The sequence below is a fragment of the Lissotriton vulgaris genome, chromosome 8 (genome assembly GCF_964263255.1).
Source record: "Lissotriton vulgaris chromosome 8, aLisVul1.2, whole genome shotgun sequence".
NCBI classification, from domain to species: domain Eukaryota; kingdom Metazoa; phylum Chordata; class Amphibia; order Caudata; family Salamandridae; genus Lissotriton; species Lissotriton vulgaris.
Window position 1 is genome coordinate 1,107,059,624 of NC_141696.1, and position 21,390 is coordinate 1,107,081,013.

Here is a 21,390-nt window from a genome sequence, read left to right on the forward strand (position 1 = left end):
GTCATGCATCTTATATATTACAAGTTTGTGTGATGCTGTCTGTATCATTGCAACCATCCAATCATCTTTAGAGGGGGGGAGGGTAGGTGATTGCCATAGTCCTAAAATACAAATGTTAGCAGTAGATAGTGCAGTGTGTAAGAGTCGACTCTGAGGTCGCGAGATAGGAAAATTTCTAAGATCATGTAGTAGTAAAATAGTGAGAGGTGTAAGAGGAATGGTTTCCAACAATACATCTCCTATTTGTAACCAAAATTTTTTATAAAGGGACACTTACAGATTATATTTAAAAGGTCACAATTGGTTCCAGAACACCTCCAGCACTTAGAATGTGATGATTATTGTAATGACCGGATTCTCAGACCAAGAATTACCCACTCACCTAGATGCAACCAACCCGGCCAAAATGTAACACCATCCCTTCCCGGATCCTATTTACAACAGTACCTGAGTACTTACCCGGGATTGGGGAATTCGCAATATACAAGCTTATACCATCAAAAACACTGCTAGATCCAAGGGATTACTAAGAATAGTCAATAATAACTACGGAATTCCATGTCTCATCCTATGATCTCACCTTATAGCCATGTCTCATCCTATGATCTCACCTTATAGCCCCGCGACAATCTGGCCTTGACTATTCTACTCTCCCTCTCATATCGGAGAGCAGCCCAATCTACCACACCAACCACAATTGGTGTTCTCATTAACGCCCTATCTTGAGCAATCTCATTACACACCAATCACAATTGGTGTTCTCATTAACGCCCTATCTTGAGCGATCTCACTGTCCTATTAATACCTTCTGCTCTCTCTCTATTGGGAAATTCCTAAGTACCTAATATTTACTGGCAGTATCTTCTATCTAATATAGTTTATTGTCCCTCATGTAATGGATAGGAGATCCGACCCTCTCACACAGAACTATTAATCCAATTCAACTCACTGGAAGTTATTTCCTATCAAAACTACCCTGTCTTCCATTTCTCAGTTACCTCTAAGAAGGGAATTGCCCATCCTTCTATACGACAGCACCTGGCTAAAAAGAAAGGTTCATTCTGTCTTACTAAACAACTCTCAAGTGCAATTACTACGTATTGGGGCCTCTTTACACACTAATAGGATGACAAGGAGGAATAGCAATATAGATGCATGAGAATGCACACATACACACCTAAAAGATACACAGATCTGACTAATGCATTTGCAGTTATTCTCTGATCAGAAGCAGTACACTTCACTGTCTTCAGTTACCTGTAAGAAGGGGATCACCAGCCTTCTGTACGTCAGCACCTGGCTATGAAAAGCCCACTTACTCCCTCCCAAAGGAAAACATACAAATGATACTAATGCACATTGGGGTCTCTTTATTAGAATGACAAGAAGGAAGCTTTATTACTAAAATAACAATTACCAATACATTCACACATGGCTGAAAGAAAAGTGATTAATCATGATGTACAGGCAGGTAACTGCAGATAGCTGAAAGGAAAAATAATGGATTATAACATGACTGCATACCGCTGCAAATAGCTGAAAGAGAAGGATTATAACACAGAGACACATAGCTGCAAGTAGCTGAAAGGAAAGTGATTCATTATAGCTAATCATTGGGTCTTTATTAGAAAGAGAACAAGACAAAGAAAACATTGCAATAATACAGTAGGGAATTATTGATGCAAACAGGAACCTAAATATAACCTAGAAAACAAAAGGGGATGAATGATTATATATAGTGCAAACTAGCTAAGAATAACTCACCCTGTTAAGAAGGGTCCAACTGTCTGTTTCTCTCTCTGGTGGAATCAGGACTCTCTCTCCTTCACCATCACCAACGTACTAGCTTCACTCCACTGGTTCAACTTCTGGTATTTCTCCTGGCATCTCCAACTGACCTCTTCAATTCCAAAAACCATCTGACCTCTCTGCTCTTCTGTTCTCTGATAATATGGGAGGCTCTCTGCTCATGGAAATTTCCAGCAAGCACCCTGCCTCCCACCGAATTCCTGTACCAAGCCCCGCGCTCCCTGGGCCAGCTGTAGTTGCGTCTAGAGCCCGGGAAAGTAAGCACATTTCTTTGATAAGGGCCGGTTCTCACCGGTTTCTAACTAGTGAATAACAGGCTCAACTCCAAACATCACTTCTGACCTACAAGCGCCTCAGACAACTGAGTCAGGAAGACAAGATGGCTTCTCTCTAGTTTAGGCCTTTAGGCCCGAAAAGAGGCAAAAGAGACATAGAATCATGCCAAAGCCAATAGGCAAGCCCTACAAATAGGCTAAAAATAGGGATCTAACCACTATACTAGGATGGTAGTAGACCAAAGTCACCATTACTCAGAAATAAAACAAATTATCTGGTCACTACAATAATCCAGCTTGTTTCAATTTTGAGGCATTCCAATGCTAATCATGTAAAGTTTTAAAAAAGACAGAATTTCATTTGTGCTTCACGAATCCCCTTGTCATGGGCTTCCAACATGTCTGACCAGGTATCCCTTTCTATGGAAATATGTAGATGAGTGGTTTCAATTTCATCATCACCTATTGTCCAGGGACCAAGCAGTTACATAAGACTCACAAAAGATTAGTTCTCCAAAAGACCGGGGGTTTCTTGTTTGATAAGGAAAAGTATTCCTTTATAAGGATGAGAACCCTCACTCACCCAAGGGTGACTTGCTTCATCATGGCAAAAACCAGGAGATATAATTCTTTTCAAAGCCAGAATTCCATATAATTGTGTCGTACCCAACATCTATTAGTCCAAAAAACAGCCAATTTTCTTAATCAGTCAGTATATTCCAAATTTATTTTCAACATTCGTAAAAACAATTCGATAAGGGAAAGGGGAAGACTGAAGATTGCAGTGAAGATAAAGGGGATGCTCAAGTGAATTGAAAAAGGGGGAAAAATAGTTCAAACGGCAAAGTTCAAAATTTTTATGTACAACTAAAACTACAATTCTTCTAGTTGAACAAAACACAGAGGCCTACCCACACAAATGTTATATACATTACTGAGTTGTACAGGAAAGGGGGAAGGGGACATGGATGTAAAGGTCTAGGACTCAAAACATGGGGGTGTAACCGTCGACGTTTCGACCCTGGCGCAATAAGGGAAAGTTTAACGCCTCTGCTGCGGGTCTTCTTCCGGACTGGACGGGGAAGGCGGAGAGTGTGTATGGAGCAACGGGAGGGACCAAGGATGATAGAAGGAAGGCTGCGTTCCGACAATAAATGAGTAAGGCAACCCGTTAATGGTTTGCCCAGTGTTCGTCCAGTAATTTGTTCATGGTGAGTATTCCATTTTAAAAGAGGAAATGAATTCCAATATTACTCCAAGCTATTATCCCAAACAGGAGCAGAGTCACAAGGAGGCAATGCTGTGATATAAGCCCCAACGTCGCAGACGTGCCCGATACTTCCTGGAAGACGCTGCGGTTCCCGGGGCCGGTCGATTCAAATTGCGGTCACGCTAATTAGATTTAGGAAGTTTAAAAACTCCAACAGGTGTGTTGTCCGTGAAATGCTGACAGCACACAAATTTGCATGAAAGTCACAAGAGTAATTGTTTTATCGTTTTATTGCTTCAATCTTGGATGCAAATTGCAATATACAAAAGGCGATCTCTAGAGTGTTCTATTCAATCACCTTCATTGTTTGGACAATCCTTGTCTGTCTCTTCTAAAGATACACGCAGAAAACGCAGGTCTCTGAAGTTCACAGACAGCAGATGACACTTGCCTCCAGAATAGAGCAGTAATCAGTAACATTTTCGTAGATATGCTGCTTATGATCTAATGGACTAAGCAGGAGTAATAGTTGCTAATGATCTAGGAGATTAGATAACACTGAGTAATACTTCTTATTACAATGTAGTACACATAACAGGACCCAATAGATCCTTTGGATTTTTCTCTTCAAGAAGTTGTACTGCGAGATTATAACCTCACCTAATGATATGAATGATCTTTTTTATCACTTTGTGATGCCTAGTAGGGCCCCACTACGGTATGCAGAGACCTGCAGAGTCGGCAGTGCCTAATACATCCTTTGTGTGGTCCATGCTAAGGCCTCTTTGCTCCTAGATAACTCCAGTTGAAATTTTAATTATGTCTAGTTATCGAAGTAATATTGTGTTATTCTTGTGATGCGAAATTACTGAAAAATTATTTGTTACGCCCACTCACATAATTTAGAGCAATTTGGGACAAGAAAGTCTACCGCACAGAAACAGCGCGTGACTGGCTGTGGGTTGTATTTAGCAAAATACAGCACACTCCTGTGTTTCCTCGAGTGCTGGCACTAAAAAAGGTGCCTACTGCCAGCGCAGGCCCTTTGCCACCGTGTGGCAAGGTTGCCAGTGCTGCAGGGGCAATTGCTTATGTGCAGGAAGGAATAATGGCGATCTGCTCTTTCTATATGTGCTGCAAAATGCAGCATATATAGAAAGAGCACAAAACGAGGTGAAATTAATAATTACTCCTCGTATCGCCATCCTAAGACCAGGTATTACCTAGCCTTAGTTTTGTAGCACTAACCCAGCCTTGTAAAACTGAATCAGCGTCAAAAAGCAATGGGTGATGCGGTGGAACGCCCACAACAACCCCATTGCCCGCCCCTTTGCTGCTGTGAACTGCTGGGGTAAGAAACATATTTACAATGTGGCATTAATTAGCGCCGCCTTGTAAATATTGGGAATGGTTCAACGCCTCCCGGGGCATCGAAAAAAGTGACATTCCGGTGGTGTTAAGGGCTTGTATATATGCCCCCACCAGCCACATGGGATTCTTCCTCACACGCACAGCAGATTCCAGAACCCGTGCAGCAAACTTTCTGATAAAGTGGAGTAGCCGTTCATCACTTGCAAAACATTGTTATTTTAGCTGACATATTTGCCCTGGATTTTGGGGTCCCCATACACCCATAGTTTACAAACAGTCAGAAAGAAGCAGGAGGTTGGTCATAATAGAAACTCACAGCAAAAGGGCAATGGGAGTCTTCAGTGATTTACAGTCTCCTAACCACAAAGTCACTATCAAAGATGTATTCTGTAGTTAGAACTACACAAAATTATACAGATGTATGATGTTACAACGCATGCTTTTACCACGCATGCCTTTACAACGCGGTTTTTACAACGCATGCCTTTACAACGCATAGTGCTTTGGGGCGCTGGATAGTGAATAGTTTAATTTACTATTCCAACTCCAGTCCCCGTGGATAGCAGGGAAGGTGTTGGATAGTAAATTAAACCTATTCCCTATCCTAGAGCGCCCCCCAGCGCAATGCGTTGTAATGGTTTGCGTTGTAAAAGTTGCGTCGTAAAGGCACTGCGTGGTAAAAGTTGCGTTGTAAAGGATGTTTCCCGCTAGTTTTGTTTACCGACGTAAGAATAAGTTATCTGACTTTACGATTGTGCAAATGAAACGGTAGCGAAATCCATTGGGCGTTTTTACAATTTTTTACAATTGAAATACCGTTGTGCTGCCCCCAAACCTCTGAACAACCTCGAGCAAGCATTAGTAGTAAAAAAAGCAGCCCCTGCTCATTCGAGACACAGTGCCTATCGCAAGTATTCAAATGGTTCCATGTTATTGTTTAATCCCTTTCTTGCTTTCTAGGCTCGAAGGTGAATATATTATTATTTTGACATGAAGGAAAGAAGTTATGGCCAGCGGTTTTTACATTTTGTTCAAATGTGCTAACAAGATCAGGCCTGGTTAAAATAAACCCACCGCGGCCTGCAAGTGGTTTCGAATAACTTAGAAGGCAAACCTTGGAAAGCCGGCAAATACACCTCCGGGACCAACTGCAGCAAAATAAATTGATTTATTAAATAATTTAGCAATACCTTCCAGCCATATCCCCCATTAAGACGTGAAAGCCATTGTATTCCATATTGCCATGGCGTTTTCCTTCTCAGTTATGCTTCAGCAGCTTCAATAAATAAGTAATACTTAGAAGGAAAAAAACATTTATATCTTAGAGCAGACCTGCAGGGCTCTTTTCTTCTCCCCTACTCACAACAAATCAAGTCCGGAACAATCACCTCGCCAGGCCACTGAAGAACGGGGTTCTTGCGTCCAAACACTCGGGTCCGGAGTGTGAGATTATCAAAGAAATAAAACAATGCTATGCAAAGCCGATAATAAGTTACCCTAGACAGTGGAGGAATAAATGTCTAAAAAAAAGAAGGAAAAGCTGAACCAGCGGAAGCCGAGCGTTCCGAGCAAAAGATGATTAATCGTTTGCACATATTGTTCTACATCAAGGAAACTGTGGCAACAAATCTCGCCCCTGTTACTCAGTACGTCTTTATAATCGTGCTAAGTGTCAAACATAATAACTTCCTTCATGTTTTTCTTCAGCACAGTAAAATTACCTTGACTTGTGTTTAATGTTGTTTTCTGAAGGTAAATGTTCACGTCTTATTCATCCATCTTTGTGAAATGCGGATTGGAAATGCAGAGAGGCACATACATTTTCAATAATTATATTTACTGACGTGATATTAACTTATTATATCCATACGGGTACAATTTAGGCACCTGTATGTAAGAGTATTTTTGATTTGTGGAGCTCTAAAAAAAAAATCCGCTGAGCTTCTTAAGAGCTGCTTTCAGTTGCTCATGTAAGAAGCAGTGTCTTGATTTTTTTCTGAAGGGATATTAAACTTTGTTAGAGAATGTGCATTACTGAGTAACCGATGGTGGACCTGATTTAGATCCCGGCGGATGGTTTATTCCGTCACAATGGTGACGGATATCACATATGCTGAAATAAAAGTCCCATTATATCCTACTGGATTTATATTTCGCTGGACACAGTGACGTCACTAGGGTTGGTGTCACCCAGTGCGGGTAGCCCGTGTCACCCCCTCACAACTTACCCCATGGACCTCCTCTGTGACAGAGCCAAGGCTGCTTCGTCCCGCATGCCTTCCCGGTGGTCATCCAGGCTCCTGCAGACCTCCCGTTCGTCTACGTCCTTGGTCAGGGCGTCCCCTCTGGATCCGCCGGCCTCAGGTTGTGCTGGTTGTTCTTCCACCGCTTTCTCCTCCGTAGCGCCTGCTACCGCGTCCTCCTTCGTGTTGTCCTCCTCTGCTCTCCTGCTTTCACCTCCTTGCATCCGAGTTCCCCTCCACAGTTCCAGGCCATCAGTATATAAAGGCCCTTCTTCCCCTTGCACCGAAAGTATTACACCGGCAACAGAGGAAGAGACTAGGAAGCAGGACTCCTTGGTGCCCCTGGGGCTCCCACCACAAGCCCCCAAGGCCTTTTCCTTACAGTATTCCCCTACCAGGCTTGGCCGATCGAGCCAAGAGTCCACCGGAGCGTGAGAGAGGAAGTTTACATTGGAACGACCCAGAAGGTAATACTGAAAGGATTGAAGGGCCCATTTAATGGCAGAGGCGAGGCTGCAAAGTTTGGCCAGCAACCAACACAGCGTAACCAGCTTGGGGTCACCCCATGTGCTGGTGTCACCCGGTGCGGTGCGGTCCGCTCCAAGAAACGTTTTTTCATGATTCATTTCATTTTGTCTCAACAGCAACGTCACTATTGCATACAGCACCGTGGCATACTGCACGCAAGCATCATCACTGCTGTGAATTTAAATATCCATCGTACCAGAGAAAACCACATAGCATGGTAAATGAGATGTTATGCTTCTTCCCTTAACCAGCGGGTAGCTAATACCATGATAATAAAAAGATTCCTCATTTCCAACAGGGCGACGGTCTGCAGTCCATGTATTGAGGCTATCCACTTGAACAAAACCTCAATCACAGACGCAGACTTGGTAGGTTCCCCCTTCTACCTCTTAGAATTCCAATACCTGGTTCGATTGATGCACCTTCTTGACGGTAACTACAACACTCAGCCCTATTACCGAACCTTCACATTTCACTCCGGCTCACCTTCTTACCACTGCTCCATGCCAAATCACTGTTGCACGACCCATTTGACCCCTATCACTTGCATCTGATGCCTTACAAAGCTGACGAAACATATGAAAGTGTGTAAATATCTTAAAAACGTTTACAGAAGCATGATGTTCTAAAGGATTGCACTGAATGCCCACGCCTTTTTGGCTGCACCCTTCACTGCAATTCCGATTACTGTAACTGAATAGCTAGTGCTGAATATTGCTTCAATTATTGACTGTATTCTTGTCTTGTTTTCCTCTTTTGCTTTTCTAACAGGCGTTTTCTAAAAAAGCTTTATTCAGGCAAAATCATTTTTCAAGTCCTGAAGATGATCCCCCTATAACCGAGCGTGGGATCGAAACGTCGACTCCTTTATGAGTGATCCATACATGTGAACCCACTGTATTATTGTATGGTTGATTTACTCCAGGATACACTGTTAATTTAAATTCACATCAGTGACCTGCAAGCTCACCCTGTTTGCCTGACATTTCTTTCACTTACTGTCCTTTTTACTTCTTTCCCACGTACGGCACAGGACTGTGCCCTACTGTAACCCCTATTGTTTTGGTTATGTGCTGTATTCTCACACTGAACAACCTACCAGATCAATAAAAATTCCCTGTCCGGCTGGACAAGGGATTGTGAACTATATAGCAGCCCATTGTGGTCTACATAATATCTTTGTTTACTCTTATTCTTATATGCTAAGGACCACTTGTTTCCTTTTAAAATACTTGATACCCATGGTCCTGAGCCATTTACTGGGTTCCCCTTGTCTTTCTCCAAAGAACCCCATGTGCTGGTGTCACCCGGTGCCACCCCCGCACCCACCTGGTGACGCCACTGGGTGGACACGATATGCAGATAGGTTATTCCATCACAAACGTGGGGGATAGCTCCTCCACCTTTGTTACAAGTGCCTTAGGATATAATGTGCATTTAGTATGGTGAGCGGGATATCCATCAAGTGATAACCAGTCTACAGAACTCTAAATCAGGCCATATGCGCCTCATTACAAGTGCTATCTTAAACCTAGTTAACTCTGTCCACCGTGCTACTTATACCAAGGCTATAATAACTCTGGGGGCTTAACAGGAATAAAAAGTTGGACCCTTTGGATCACCTCACAAAAAATGAATTCCTTATTCAGTTCTCTTGATTCTTCCTCAGTTCCCTCGGTTTTCCTTCGGAGATCTCCTCTGCTTAGAGCAGGTGAAGTTGCTGAGGGGAAAACACCAGTTTACAGTAAACTAGTAGTACTTTCAATTCTGATAGTGTCGGTAAAGGAGGTACAGCACTATCAGGATTAAAGAGGTACCTGAAATAAGCATCTCCGGCTTCTAAATCATCAGATGGTATTGGGGTATCTGGACAAAATTCTTCTATAAATTCGGCAGCAGGTCAAGGTTACTTTAGCACTCCCTGTATTTCAAATCAGCTCCTCCTGATTCCATGAATGAATCCCTATTTTTCACATGTACACATGCCAGCCATCATCTTGGGTATTTGTATTAGGGAAGGGGTGGTGGCTGAGTGTTTGGACTGGAAACCCAGCCGCTACACACATGCCGCACAATAGGAAAAGCCAGGTGCCCGAAAATGTTAAAATATGGCCAAATCTGCATGTTACATAGATACCCATATACTAATATTTGTATTGTATTTGTATTTAATTTATTTATAAAGCGCTAACAATCATCCTAGGTAGGATATCACGGCGCTGAGGTTTGGTGCTGAGGGGTACGGTAACCGCATTGATTACTGATTATTCTGGTTTAGGGAAGAGTAGTGTCTTTAATTGTTTCCTAAATGATAAGAGACATTCTGTCAGTCTGAGATTGGGAGGTAGTTCATTCCACTTGGTTGCAGCTAGGTGAGAGAAAGCCCGCTCTCCCATCCTGACAGTCTTCACGTGGGTAGTGTTTGCTCTTCCTGAAGTTCTGGATCTAATACAACTCTCCAGATTATTTTGAGCAAAATAAAATGCCATTCCAAAAATATTTGTTTTTATACAGAAGGATATAGGCAATGTATAGTTGTTTTTTGACTCTCTATATGCAATGTAGTGAATGTTTTGTGTTACATCTTCAGAGGTTCAGCAAACACAGTGATTTATATATTTAATATTATGAAACAGCCAATTAGAAAAGGACAATTGGCTATACCAAGGACCCAAATAAACAAACCTAAGAACAGCACCAACAGCATGACTGTATCTGATTCATAATGAAACTGAAATGTAGGGCTTCAGCTGGAAATCACTCCTCAAAGATTTGCACACTCAAAAGGGAGAACAAAAAACTCCAGAATCAACGTTGGGTGGTTTTCTTCATCTCCAGAACTTTTACTTAACACATTGGTGTTTTTCTGTTTTGAGTGCGCAGGACGTTAGTCTATTTGTGATTGTGTGGCGTGCTCCGCACGAATTGAGGGGTTTGAGGGTCTCCCCTCCCTGCCAGCACCATTGCTAATATTGAATACTGATTACCGATCATAACATTAATAGTGCATGAGCGCCAACACCTCTTGTCTAGTAAAACCCGTTTCTTTCTATAGCACTCCTCAAAGATTTGGTTATTGCAAAGAATCCCTCTGCGTTTTTGTTGTGTTCCTCCTCACAGTTGGTCAGATAATCATATGGACGCGCAGTTTTATAATGAAATGTCGGAGTGCAGAATGGTGCCAAATTTGGTAGCGCCGTGGTCTGGCATTTCCAAAATGCAGGGATGCGCCTCATTTACAACAATAGGATGCACCCATATGTTTTCCCTAGCGCTCGTGCTAAAATTACCTGCCTAGTGCCAACGTAGGCACCTTTGCACAATAGTGCAAGGGTGCCTGCCTTGCAGGGAATGTATGTTTATGTGCAGGAAGGTGTTCCTTCCTGCACATAAAAAATCAATAATGGTGATTAGTTACTTCTATGTGTGTTGCACGCTTAGGAAAATCAAAACGAGGAGAAATGAGCGTATTTCTCCTCATTTCGCCATTCTAATACCTGCTCTTGTGCTGCCTCGGATTTACAGATCCTTGTAAATCTGGGGCAATGTAAAGAATCAATGGGTGTTGCAGTGAAATACCCACAGCAACACCCATTGCACACCCATTTCACTGTAGGTGATGCATGTTAAGGAAGCCGTATTTACAAGGCTGCGTTAAGCCACAAAAAGTGACTTACCTTTGCTTCGTAAATATGGAGAATGGCATAGCGCCACCAGAACATCGCTAAACGTGATGCTCTGGTGGTGTTATCCCTTTGTAAATATACCCATTAGTTTCTAGGATAGTCCCCAGGTGAACCTTTTAGATAGGTCCATCGTGAGCATCCTTAAGTCAGAGAATTCGATGTTTTGTTCCTAATTAACTTTTAGCCTCCAAGCCAATGTATTTGAAGGGAGTTGCAGCAAGCCACATCCCAGCCCTCAGGATCTAAGCAGCCTTTACCTTTAAAAGAAATGTGCCAACTATAGGAATAGATGTAAACGGATTTGGTGCTTCTTCCTGTAACTCCCTTCTTAGTAAATGTATTTTGATGGGGACATCATTGTTTCCTTTTTTTCTTGTGTCTCCCAAGTAAAATACCTTTAGGAGCACAGTCCACTTATAAAGTAAAATTAGGTTATAAAAATCAGCCAAATATGCTCTTCATGCTGCCAAAGAAACAGGTGAATGTCAGACAACTCATGCAGTTGCTATGGTTCACATGGGGGTGCCATGGATGGGGGATCTTACAAGAAAAGGCCCTGAAGAAGATAATTGGAGATTTAAGCAGCAGGTGGATTAGCACAAGGGGTTTTGATGGCATGGGAAGGGTAAAAGTATTGGAAGTAAAGTGGTGAACCCCGATTAAGGAAATAAAACAAGAGAAATTGGAAGGTTAAGGGTGTTTCCCTTCTTAAAGTACCAAAACATCAAAGCCAAACTGTATATATACATTTTTCTTCAAAAACGGCTTTAATTAGATTTGTTCCATCAGTCTGTTGTCAGCCATTAATAAAGCCATTGTGAAGAACGGTTTGCAAAAACCAGTTTCCTCTGGTTGATTTTGTATCAAAATCACATAAAAGCACAACATGGGCAAAGAATAGCCTCAACCTTCTCGAATCCTTTGGAATCACCTTGGAATCTTTGCTACAATTATGTTTCTTGGCAAAGGAGTAGGCATTTCGTTTAGATTTTCATAAACGACCTGTCTTCTTTTTATTTTTATTTTTTTCTAGAGTTGGGTGACTCCGCTTTTGCTAACCTGGCAGCAAACCACACACCTAAATTGAGACATTCAAGATGATCTTGCGGTTGATGCTTGATAGTGAAATTGCTCCCATCATTCATCACCATAAATCTATTTTTTATTTCTTCCCAGAAAAAGCAACGTTTACAGAGAAAAATAAATCTACACTGATAGACATGTCTATATTACAAGTAGCCTTGTATCCATACAACCATGTAATTATTTTTATATAGTTCAACAAAAAGAGAGGAGAAAAAACATTTAAACCGGTACAGTATTAATTAAGCTTTTCATACTGCCCTATAGCCGGATTATGGAGAGTGCATGGAAGCTTTATACATCCAACCTAATCCATCAAAGGACCCCAAATTTGCATGCTCCTTCTCATCACCTCGTCCTTTACCATTTATACAGTGCCATCTCCATGTTATATATGTGAAGCAATCTGGCATACAAAGCTTGATACGCTGGAGGATCAAAAATATACCTAAATTAGTTCTAACTGTGCATTCTGATCAAAACCTAGTAGCATCATGGTTGGTGAAATAGACACATCCTGTCTAAACATCTTATACAAAAAGTTTTTGATCCTTTTTTTCACAGGATTTAGTTTACTACAATCAAAAAACATATGGGCCAGATCTGCTGGGCTCTGCCAAAATCTTGGGCAGTGATCATTTTCCCTTTTCCCCCACGGAAACAATTTTTCCAGGGTAAAGTACAAGTTAATAATTGTTTGGAAGTGAGAGAAACAGTTTATTAGAGAGAGCCAATGACTTACTTAAATTTTATTGCAAGACCGGAGGCTCCTATTATGCTTTCTTATCTTGCATTTATTACTATAGCAGCCAAGATAAGTGCAAGAACTACAGTTCCCAGAGGGCCAGGCAACAACTGGGTCATGGGAATGAGAAAAAACGAGAGTACAATAACCAATCAGCAATCACCACCTAGATAAGAGTACACACTGACTGCGCAGCTTCCTCTTTTCTTGCTGCTCGCAGTCAGATAAGTGTTCTCTTATCTATGCTCACAGTGTTTGTTGTTGTTTAAAAGTGTTATTTTACTGCTCGTGTAATATTTCAAGGTTTTACTACTGGTTTAATTCGCGCGCTATTGCGCCGCTTTGACTTGAGCTTCGCGCGCTTCAGGTCCGTTTCCCCCTCCCCCCTTCCCCCGCTCCTCGCAGTGGTCTGGCCCGCTCCGCGGTACTCGCGCTTGTTCACGAACATTCCTACCGCCTTCGGAGCATTCTTCCTCTCACCGGAGCCGGAGCCTGCCTTCAGCCTTTCTTCTGGCTTTCTCCCGGCTGTGTCCCGCATTCCGCTTCCCGCTTTGGAAGCTTTGTGTTCTCGGCTCCCGGAGCTGCTGCCTGTCTGCCTCACGCCGGTCTCCTCCCATTGTTCGAGCCGGCCCGCCTTTGTTCACGCCCCCCTTCCTAAGAAGTCTTCAATAGCTCAGTTGGGAGAGCATTCGACTGCAGTGCTAGAGAACCCAGGTTCAATCCCGGGTTTCGACATAATTACATCTTGTGCTTTTATTTATTTTCATATTAACCCTTACCTACCTTGCTTGGCATATTTGAATATGGAGAGCTCTTCTGAGGAGAATTCCCCTCATTTGGTTAATGGGTCACTTAAACAGGACCTGCATAGATTTATCAACAATTCTGTTGAACAAGGTATGGAAGTCTCTATGAAGAGAATGTCTAAAAATATGGAAAATTCCATGGTCAGCATGTTGTCCAAGGTTTTGGCCCAATCTGCGGGGGATAGCAGAAAGCGAAAGGTGGAACACTCTGTTTCTGTGCAAAAGCCTAAAAAGGCGTCAGCAATGGTTAGCGAGTCTTACTCGCCTATGGATGAGGACGTTGTGCCTCCAAGGCCGCCTGCTAAGGAGGGGTTTGTCGGTTCAGAGGGCAAGAAGAAACAGAAATCTAAGCACACAGAGTCTCCTAAGAAATTGATAATTTCCACCATCTTGGACACGGATGACGATATGCCTGATGCTGATGATTTATTCGACATCTTTGACGTCACAGATCCCCCTCCCCCCAAACTTCCCAAAAATGATTCCTTTCATTTTGAACCAGTATATGACTCGGAGGGTCTCCCAATGTTTGACCCATCCTCCATCCGTCATCCCAACTCGACGGAATGGCTTCCCTCCCATCACGTTGGTGAATATATTTCTGCCCGTCTTCGTCTTCCTCTGGAGGCTGCGGTGCGTTCCAGATTAAAGTCTGAGTGTCCCAAACCTGCCCTCCCTGATAAAATCACCCTTGTCTCTTCTATTGATCAGCCTCTCCTTACCTTCTTTTCTAAATTTGGTAAAGACCCTCGACGCGGGGTTGACAAGGCATGGTCCACATGCCAGGACAAATTGCTAGACATTGTTGGTCCCTTGGCCCGTATCTTTGACATGGCAGAGTCTGTCCATCTTGAAGGCTCTGATCTTTCAGCTGAAGACGTTTCCATGTGGGTGCAGCGTGCCTTCTGCCTCTTGGGCAATGCCAACGCAGCCATTACCCACGAAAGACGCAAGAGTCTTTTGATCAAATTAGACCCCAAACTTGCCAACCTTGCTCCCATGGACCCCGGCTCTAAGGCAAATGGCCTCCTCTTTGGGGACAATTTGGTTCGCGACATAAGCCGCTTTGTCTCTACCTTTGCCCCTCTCGACAAGGCTCAACAATCCATAAAAAAGACTTTCGCCCCTCGGGTTTTTGGACGGGCCGGACGAGGCAGGGGTCGCTCTTCCGGCCGTCCCTACAATCAAGGCTCCAAAGGTTCTTACGACAACTCCCAAGACTACAAGCCGCACTTCTATCCTCAACGGGGACGTGGTTTCCGCGGCAGAGGGCGCAAAGGTTATCGCAACGCCAACTCCAATCAACAAGGTAAACCCTCCTTCTTTCCCTCCTGTAGGGGGTCGATTAAAACTGTTTCTTCCAAAATGGCATTCCATAAGTGCCGACCTGCGGGTCATCAACACAGCGCTCCTGTGCTCATGACGAGCTCAGCTCCGTGGAACGCTCAGCACAGCAGGCGAATTATCCCCGCATGCGAGCGTTCCACGGCTCATGACGAGCTGAGCTCGTCATGAGCACCGGAGCGCCGTGGCTCATGACAAGCTCAGCTCGTCATGAGCATGGAAGGAGTTAAGTGTGAAAACAATGAAAAACATTACATTTCAAGGAATCCCTCACATATGCAGCTGACCAGTACTGAAGTACAAAATAAATGTCACCAAAAAGTTGGAAGTGTTTGCTCCATTTCAAATTAAATGTGTTTTCATTCTGTATTAATGTAAAGGAGAAAATTCCAAGCAAGTCTAATTTAGGAACTCCTGACAGCAAAAATTCCAATTTAAATTTTCTTTCAGATTTCCAATGCTGTAAAACCCTTTAAGTCTCGCCTGGAGATGACTTTATCCGTTTCACCAGCTTAAAGAAATAAAAATCAAATCAATATTATTAAAAAATTACATATACATAAAGAAAGGGACGCTAGCTCAGCCCTCTTTACAGATTGATCTGTTCAACTGACATTCGCCTTGGGTCAGCCCACCTCAGCCATTGGCTCTCTTGCACTCTGAGCGACAGTATTTTCCAGACCACATGGGCACATCCGTCTAAAAAGAGGTTCACTACAGTGACAGGGTTGTTGGGCAAATGGTTCACTTTGCCAAAGTGTTTTTATTCCATGCTTTATTCTATTTCGTCTATTTGTAATTATCTGATTATGTTTAAGCAATTTCATCGGGTTGCAGTGATAGAAACTCAGTCAGTACTTCTCTTTCTCAGAATCCTATTTTTCTGGCATGTGCATTAAGTCTGAAAAAGATTTCTATACCTGCTCTGAGAACACTTGCCTGATAGCAAGCATGGGACTGTTCTGTTAAAATTATACGGCATGGTTAATTTTTTTTAAATTAACATTTTTAATGTGGCTAAGTCAACTCCACATTTTAGCAGCATGTCTCCTTTTAATTCTACTATTAAGGTTTGTGATCTATACTTGTGCCCAAAAAATAAAAATAAGATTTGGGCCGACTTGCCAGGGCCATGCCTATTGGCGTTGCCAAAGCTCTATCCCAATTGCAACAGCTTTTTTTTGGGCCACTGTCTAGAACATGTGTCTAAGGCTGATTGTGGTACAATTGTAAATAGAGTTACGAGACAATCAAATTTGAGGCCAGTTTATGACACCAGTTATATCCTTGTCAAGTTCTTCACATATGTCTGATTTTATTGGTAAAGAAAAGCATATAAACATAGAATGTTTGTTTTGACTCGTATTTCAAATATTTATCCGACCCAGGAATTGTTAAATGATCCCTTTGTTCTGCTGGCCAATAACCAAGTATACCAAATAGAATTATTTTTTATGGGGAAGGATTGATGTCCAAGAACAATTACAATCTCCAATATTATCTGCTCTTTTCAAAGTAGCTGCATTCGGTTAATGTTATATATTTCTAAATGCCCTCTATTATTAAGCGAATTAAGTTCCTTGCAAACATTTGTCCAAGGGCATCATTATGTGTGCTCAGAAATTCTCTTTATACAGCCTGACCCGTAGCAACAATACCTGTATTAAACCAGACATATGCAAATGTAAGCTTGCAATCAGGTGTTTCCTATACCTATTAACTATCCCGTTGTATTCATGAGGATGTTTAGTATGCTCCCATTTGTCTGCGTTAAGAAATCGTTCAGTGCATTTCTGTTTTAGAATATTTTTCTACACACATCCAGCCAAGGGTGTTTTGATGTCTCTTGAAAAATTCCCTATTAATTTGCAAGTGAGTAATTATCTCATGTTGTTCAAAATACAGATGTAATATTTCAGGATGTTGGAGCACTGTGCATTTTAAAAGCTCTGTGGTAATTAATGAACAAAAGATGACAGTCCAACACTTTCAAATTAAAGTCAATCAATCAAGAGTGTGAAAGATGAAATGAGGTATCGAGGATGTGACTGAAAAATGATGTTCATGGTTTCTTAAATTGAAATACAGTTGTTAATCTTCTAAATGAAGCCAGTGTAGAGAGGGAGTAGAGAGTAACACAGAGCAAACACTTGTTATTGTTGAACGTATGTGTAGCAAATGACTTTAAATGTGTTTCTGCTCTGAGACCTAACATTAGTCTTTTAAAGAAATAAATTAATTTTACAGGTTGTAAAGAGAGAAGCACGAGTGTGGTAAATATGCAGGTACATCTTTTTTTTTTTTTTTTGTCCTCATATCCACCATGGTTTAAGAAAGCCATTTAGAATAAGCATTAGTACAGTTGACACAGTGATTTAACTGGGAGGGATCATTTCATTTCAAGTGGGAAGGCCAAAAATCCCGCAACTGTCTCAGCTTGATATTCTTTTAGGCTACCAATGGGGAGGCCTACTGCTGGGCCTGGGCCGGAGTATGACGGGACAACATTAGCATTTGGCACCATAGTAGTATAATCATTGGACCCGGGGAAAAAAAAAACCCCGGATCTTTATTGTGCCCATACAAACAAATGCCAAAAGGCCCTTTTATTTTGGTTTCCCGATCTGGCAAGATCCATACGTGCAGTCTGTAAAGTTGATGTCAACCAATCCCCATGGGAAGGAGGGATAGGATCCTTCCACCTCCTGCAGATCTCTCTCCTTGCCAAAAGGACCGTATAGAAGACCAGGCTTTTAGCTGTATTTTGAGTTGTCTTCAGGATCTATAATAATTGGGATACCTAATGATGCCCTAAGAGTCTTACCTATGGCCTCCCAATATGGTGCAATTCGAGGACACTCAAAAAACATATGAATATCTGAAGCTGCAATCAGCCCACACCTCGCACATGCCACTGAATTTCCTGCAGCAAATTTGGATAGTCTTTAGGGAGAGTAATACGCCCTATGAAGGGTAAAAAGATGGTTTCAGCAAAGCCATGAGGGTTTCACCAGACTTTTTAAAAGCTCAAATGAGGTGGACCAGAGTTCTTGTACATCTTGAGTCAATATTACGTCACCCCAAAGTTGAGTTGGTAACTTAAATTCCCCATCAGATTCATCTAGAAGGAGTTTATACCATAGTGAAATCTCACGTTTGGTTGAAGGGGTACCAACCAAGTTAGTTATTAGTTGACTATGCCCTCCGAGAGGAAACTTGCTTCGTTTTGTTTGTGGATCATTATATGCCACTGTCCAGCTTCTGATTTGCATGTATTTGAACCTCGAAAGGGTTGGACCTATTTTATTCTGTAGATACTCCCATGAAAGCAGGTCCCCCTCATAGAAAAGATCCCCCCATTCTTTAAGGCCTGCCTCTCTCAAGGGAGTGGCTAGGGAATCTTCCAACCAGGCTGGACTATCAGGTAACCCCCAAAGCGGTGTTTTATCGCAGTAATACCCCTGTTTAATAGATTTTATTACCTCAGTCCATGTTTTCGCCAAGCCATGCAGGACCTTCAATTTGATCTTTTTGAAGAATTTCGGGTTGCCAAATTTTAATAAGAATCCCGACTGGCTGAGACCTCGTGAAAGAGCTCTCCTACCCCAACGCCGGAAACAACGACATCACCCCATCGCAAGACCTCTGCAACTCCCTCGCCTCCTACTTCCACAACAAGATCGCGGACATACACAACAGCTTCAGCTGTCACCCGACGCACGCCACGACCACAGCAACGCCGCCCACCACCACCCTCCGCGCCTGGACTCCGATCAGCACCGAAGACACCGTCCACATGATGAACTCCGTCCACTCCGGATCTCCGACCGACCCCTGCCCTCACCACGTTTTCAACAAGGCCGATGCTGTCATCGCACCCCACCTGAGGGACATTATCAACACCTCCTTCAACACCGCCACCTTCCCTGAGAGCTGGAAGCACGCCAAACTCAGCGCTCTACTCAAGAAACCTACAGCGGACCCCACCGAACTCAAGAACTACCGCCCCATCTCGCTCCTCCCGTTTCCAGCCAAAGTCATCGAGAAGACCGTCAACAAACAGCTGGCCGCCTTCCTCGAGACGAATGGGTCCCTCGACCCCTCACAGTCTGGCTTCCGAGCCAACCACAGCACAGACACCGCCCTCATCGCCGCCACCGACGACATCCGAGCCCTGATGGACAACGGAGAAACAGCGGCCCTCATCCTCCTAGACCTCTCCGCGGCTTTCGACACGGTCTGCCACCGCACCCTAGTGCAGCGTCTCAGCAACATCGGAATCCAGGAGAAGGCACTGAATTGGATCGTCTCCTTCCTCGACGGAAGAACACAGAGAGTCCGCCTACCACCGTACAAGTCAGAGGCCACCGAAGTCATCTGCGGCGTCCCTCAAAGATCCTCGCTGAGCCCCACCCTCTTCAACGTCTACATGAGCCCCCTCGCGGCCATCGCACGCCAACACAACCTCAACATAATCTCCTACGCCGATGACACCCAGCTGATCCTCTCCCTGACCAACGACCCCGCTGCCGCCAGAGCCAACCTGCACGATGGGATGAAAGATGTAGCCGAGTGGATGACGACCAGCCACCTGAAACTGAACTCAGACAAGACGGAGGTCCTCATCCGAGGCTCCTCGCCCTCCGCCTGGGACGACTCCTGGTGGCCCCCCGCCCTGGGCACCGCACCCAAACCGACGGACCACGCACGCAACCTGGGCTTCATCCTGGACTCCTCCCTCTCCATGACCAGACAAGTCAACGCCGTCTCCTCGTCATGCTTCAACATCCTGCGCATGCTACGGAAGATCTTCTGGTGGATCCCCACGGAGACCAGGAAAATGGTCACCCAGGCCCTCGTCACCAGCCGACTGGACTACGGCAACGCCCTCTACGCCGGAACCACCGCCAAGCTCCAGAAGAGACTCCAGCGGATCCAGAACGCCTCAGCCAGACTCATCCTCGACATCCCACGTAACAGCCACATCTCCGGACATCTGAGAGACCTGCATTGGCTCCCCGTCAACAAAAGAATCACCTTCCGTCTCTTCACCCACGCACACAAAGCCCTACACGATCAAGGCCCGAGCTACCTCAACAACCGAGTCAACTTCTACGCTCCCAAACGCCACCTCCGATCAGCCAGCCGCGCCCTCGCTGCCGTCCCCCGCATCCGAAGAGCGACAACAGGAGGAAGGTCCTTCTCCTACCTGGCCGCCAAGACCTGGAACTCCCTCCTGACCGACCTGCGCTTGACCCAAGACCACCTCTCCTTCAGGAAGAAGCTCAAGACCTGGCTATTCGAGCAGTAACGGCACCCCCCCCCCCCCCAAGCGCCTTGAGACCCTACGGGTAAGTAGTACGCTCTATAAATGTCTTTGATTGATTGATTGATTGATTCCCCTTTCAACATGGCCGAAAACATTAATCCTATCCCATAGTCAGTAGGTTTTTTTAGGAGCATTCGTATGTGAGATAACTGGAAAGCCCACAAATATAATTTTAAATCTGGTGCGGCTAATCCTCCCTTCTCCCATCGCCGTCTAAGCTTCTTCCAAGCTATTCTTGGTAGTTTTTTGTTCCAAATAAAAGAAGTGATATCTGATTGTATTTTAGTTATGTGAGTCTGATCAAAGTAAAGGGGAATGGTATTAAAAGAAAAGAAAGTCTAGGCAAAATGGCCATTTTAACGAGGTTGACCCTCCCTATCAAAGATAATTGAAGGTGAGACCATGCCTGCATCAGTTTCCTACATTCTTTAATGATTGCTATAATATTTACTGAGGCAAGCCTGTTAATGTCTTTTATGATATTTAGGCCCAGATATCGTAATGATTCGCCCTCCTGTATTCCAAGGAACTCGGATTGTCATTCCAGACCAACAGCTCTGTTTTTAATGTGTTGATCTGGTAGCCTGATATTTTCCCAAACCCCTTAGCAGTATCAAATATAACCGGGAGTGCGGTTGTTACGTCTGATGTAAGAGCGAGCAGGTCGTCAGCGTATAACGCCACCTTCTTTTCCCACCCTCTGTGACAAAAAGGAATGATGGCATTCTCTCTCCTCAGTTGTTGTGCGAGAGGTTCAATATAAAAGTCAAAGAGAAGTGAGGAAAGCGGGCAACCCTGCCGAGTCCCCCTAGTTATATTAAAGGGGTCTGACAACTCGCCGTTAATTAATAGGCTTGCCGATGGGCTGGCATACAATAGACTAACTGCACGACAGAATCTCTTCCCCACTCCAAATTTAGCCAGGGCCCCCGACAGGTACACCCAATTAACCCTGTCGAAG